The sequence below is a fragment of the Colobus angolensis genome, unplaced genomic scaffold (genome assembly GCF_000951035.1).
Source record: "Colobus angolensis palliatus isolate OR3802 unplaced genomic scaffold, Cang.pa_1.0 Scaffold10, whole genome shotgun sequence".
NCBI classification, from domain to species: domain Eukaryota; kingdom Metazoa; phylum Chordata; class Mammalia; order Primates; family Cercopithecidae; genus Colobus; species Colobus angolensis.
Genome location: NW_012110919.1, coordinates 3,223,863 through 3,227,719, shown reverse-complemented (window position 1 = coordinate 3,227,719; position 3,857 = coordinate 3,223,863). Strand labels below are relative to the sequence as shown.

The 3,857-nt window shown below is 34.2% G+C and overlaps 1 pseudogene; it reads right to left on the bottom strand.

The window, feature by feature from the left end:
- Positions 1–242: 242 nt before the first annotated feature.
- On the bottom strand, positions 243–735 carry LOC105508016 (annotated as a pseudogene).
- Positions 736–3,857: the final 3,122 nt, after the last annotated feature.

Sequence of the window (3,857 nt, the reverse complement as noted above, 5' to 3'; positions counted from 1 at the left end):
ATCCACTCTTTTCTCTAATAAATTGCCTATTATTTTATTTTGCCTATTTTTCTTTTAATTATCATTTTCAATTTGTAGTTCTTTATGTGAAGATATTATTATACCTTAATTTTTATTTACTCTATATTTAATATTACTATTAATTCCTTGTTTCTCACATGTGTCACCAATGTTCCTTTTTCTGTCTAGCTTTTTTTTTTTTTTACAGTCCAGAGGTATTGGATTTTTTTTTTTAACACCTACTATGCCATGAATTCATAGGGAAGAGGTTTCAGCAGTTCCAGCAGCTCAGGCTTTTTTCCCATTGGTTCTCACAAAGTCTGCTTCTCTGGGTGGAGCAGGCTGCCACTTCAGTTGAACCCAGGTACCATTCTCTTTGGTTTCTTTCTTTTTCTGATCATTTTCCTTCAAGCATTTCAGGAAGCGATCTCAGCTCTTAGATGCTTAATGTGCTCAATACCCACCTTAATTCTCTTGGCAGGAATCTTGCCCTTAACTCGTTTGTTTACAACAATGCCAGCAGCGTGCTGGGGAACAAGGTAGTCTTTCAGCTTCCCCATGGTAACACTTGTGAGGCATGCCTCTTTGAACAGTACCCACTCTTTTGATGTCTACGATATCACCTTTCTTACAGATTTGTATGTATGTGGCCAAAGGAACAACTTTTCTAAAAGGCCTAAAAATCACATATGGGGTGCCTCTCATCTTTCCCGTTGTGTTTGTCGTTTTGGCGAATTACTGGACGATGATGGTTCCTGTCCAAAGGATTGTCTAGTATATTTCTATATTGTTTTTTTAATGATGCTTTTTAATCATACACAAACATCTAGTTTTGCTTTGTTTTTCACAGATGTTTTAATCTTTTCCTTTATGAATTCTTGTCTTCCTGAATGACTTAGAAAGTTTTTCCACCCATCCCCACTGCCATAGACTGAATGTATTCCCCAACAAATTCAAATTCACATCTTGAAACTCTAATCCCTAATGTGTTGCTATTTTTAGGTGGGGCTTTTGGGAGGTGATTAAGTCATGAGAGTGGAGCCTTCATGAATAGAATTAATGCCCTTATAAAAGAGATCCCAGAGAGCTTCCTTGCCCCTTCCATTATGTGAGGCTATAACAAGAAGATGGCCCTCTGTGAATCAGAAATCAGACTTTCACAGACACCAGATCTGCTGGTGCTTTGATCTTGGACTTCCCAGTCTCCAGAACTGTGAGAAATAAGTGTTTGTTGTTTATAGATTACCCCGTTTATGGTATCTGTTACAGCACCACAAACAGACTAAGAAAGTCACACTTGTAAATCTACACATTCCTGATTTTTCTTTTATTGGTCTTTATTTTAGTAATGTAATTCAAATAGAATTTGTTTTATATACAATGCAGCAATCTAACTTTCTTTCATCTAGAAAGTCAATACTCAGGATTATAAAAAGTAAATAACTATCCACCTCTCTAAAAATACCCCTCAGAGGAGTACCCCCTTGATGTGTTGCCTTAAATTTTTTTCTATGCATATATAATCCTTTGATACTTGTGTGTGGGTTTATGTATACAGATATACACACACACACACATACACAAATAAATACTATATGTATAGCATGATCTATATTTATTTATTTTTCTCCAGTTTGTTTTCTTTAAAGACTTTAAAATGCTGGAAAGAACTCCAAATCAGTTGGTATACTCTACCTCATTCTTTTAAAAGGCATAATAACATCATATCTTAAAATATGACAAACTTCACTCATTAAGGCATAATCAGTTTACTACTCCCGGCTGAAGAAATCCCCAAGGTAAAATCTTCTCTGCCCCAGCTCTCCAAATCTTGTTCTGAATAGTGGTCCCACATTTCTGAGGAGTTCTTTACTTAGTTCCCCTGGGACAGAGTCACAGTATCAGCCTTTATCTTTAAAAAGGGCAGCCTTCTAATTGCCACCTTCAATCAATCAGCTCCCGAGTCTCTCAACATTCTGAACTAGCTTTCTTTTCTATGTGTTGTAGGTCTGGCTTCTTCATTTAATATTCTGCCTGCAAAAGAAGGAACATTTGGAACAGCACTATTCTACTACTGACCTTTTTGGTACTTTTAAATCTATAGGGGATGAGGGGGAAATGCAGTTAAAAATAACCCAAGATTCCTTCTGCAATATTTATAGATCTCTCATCAATCTTTGATTCCATAGACAGGTACCACTTAGCCAGGCCATATGATTTTGATATTGATTCAACATTTTTAATCTTCCATCAGAGCTTTTACTGCCACAGAATTTCAGAGTTCATTCATTCCTCAAATATTTATTGATACCACTATTTACCAAGCACTATATTAAGTGCTGTGAACGTACTGGTGAACAAAACAGTCTCAGTGCTGGGTAGTTATGTACTTCTTTGAGCAAATTCTAATTCTAAATGTGATTGAAATCATTCTTTGTCTTTAATTCTCCTTTGAAGCATTTACACTAACATGATGCAGATTTTTGTGTTTTTTATGCTTTTCTGTCATAAAAAACATCAAGTTCAATGCTGTTCCTTATCTAAAGAGAAGATTTTTATGCTGTAGGTATCATCATGACACTTTTTAAACAATTTTTGTCTAAATAGTTTAGCATCTTTTTAACGAAACAAGTATTGTTTCTATGGGTTAAAAGTCATTTGGTATTCAAGAAATATTTATTGAGTCCCTAGTGTATGTTAGGTACTGTACTAGGATTCAGGCCTAGGGTGTGTGTGTCTCTGTGTGTGTGTGTGTGTCATAGAGCTTTTTAGCAGTGTAAGATATAAACTTTTTCTCTGAACAATATTTTTATAATGTACTAATTAAAATACATTGGATTACAAAGGAAACTGATTGACCTATACCTTGATTAATAAGGTTAATTTCTTAAAGCCCTGCCTTTAAGTAACCTCTTTAAACAAAACAAAATAAACTTCATTTTAATGAGAAAGTTTTTTATGTAGTACATCTTAACCTAAGATTCCCAAATAATTTTCAAAAAATTATAGACATATTTTATATGTCTCCATACACGTTTATAATAAAAGTACATCTGTGTAAGTAATAATAAAGAATTTGAAAGTAATCAAGCATAGTAATCCAACGAATAATTTTTGTACTCAGCGAAGGAGAAAGAGATGACTTGATAGTGGGTGATGGATATGCAGGAAAGAAGTGAGAAAATCTGGATTTAGAAAGCTCCTTCTTTTTGCACTATTTTTCTCATGAATTTTTTAATATTTTGAAGAATCTTATTACCGAGGTCAGTTTTGCTTAAAATAAGCTTTAAACATCATTTTTCAGGCACAAAAAAGCAAAGCACAAACAATGTACATACACCGAATGGAAATAGTGCATGCACACACAGACCAAAGGGTTATAAGAGATGAAGATGCTATATCTTCATATCTTGCTTGGTGTTCACAAGCAAAACAAACATGTTTGAGATTATCCAAATAGGGGATTCCATTTAATTTTTTTTCCTGTGATATTTTGACTAGAAACTCTGCTGAGTGACTTGGTGAGTGTGTTCATACCTGGAATCATAATGTTGAGACAATTTCTCTTAGTATGTATATTTAATGTATTTGGGTTAAAAAGTCTTTATGCTGGGAATAAAAAGGAGTTTTACCAATAGTAATATGACTTTTCAAGAGCTGTATTGCTGAAAGGTCATTAATTAAACATTCATCTTGTGAGGTACACCTCATTAACATCTTACTCTATTCACAAAACGGGTATCCTTTCATCCAGTTGGGATAAAAACAAAACCAAAAACAACAAAAAGCAACTAACAACAACAACAACAACAAGAAAAAACATCGAACAAAACAGACACAAATCCTTGCCTCTAAGA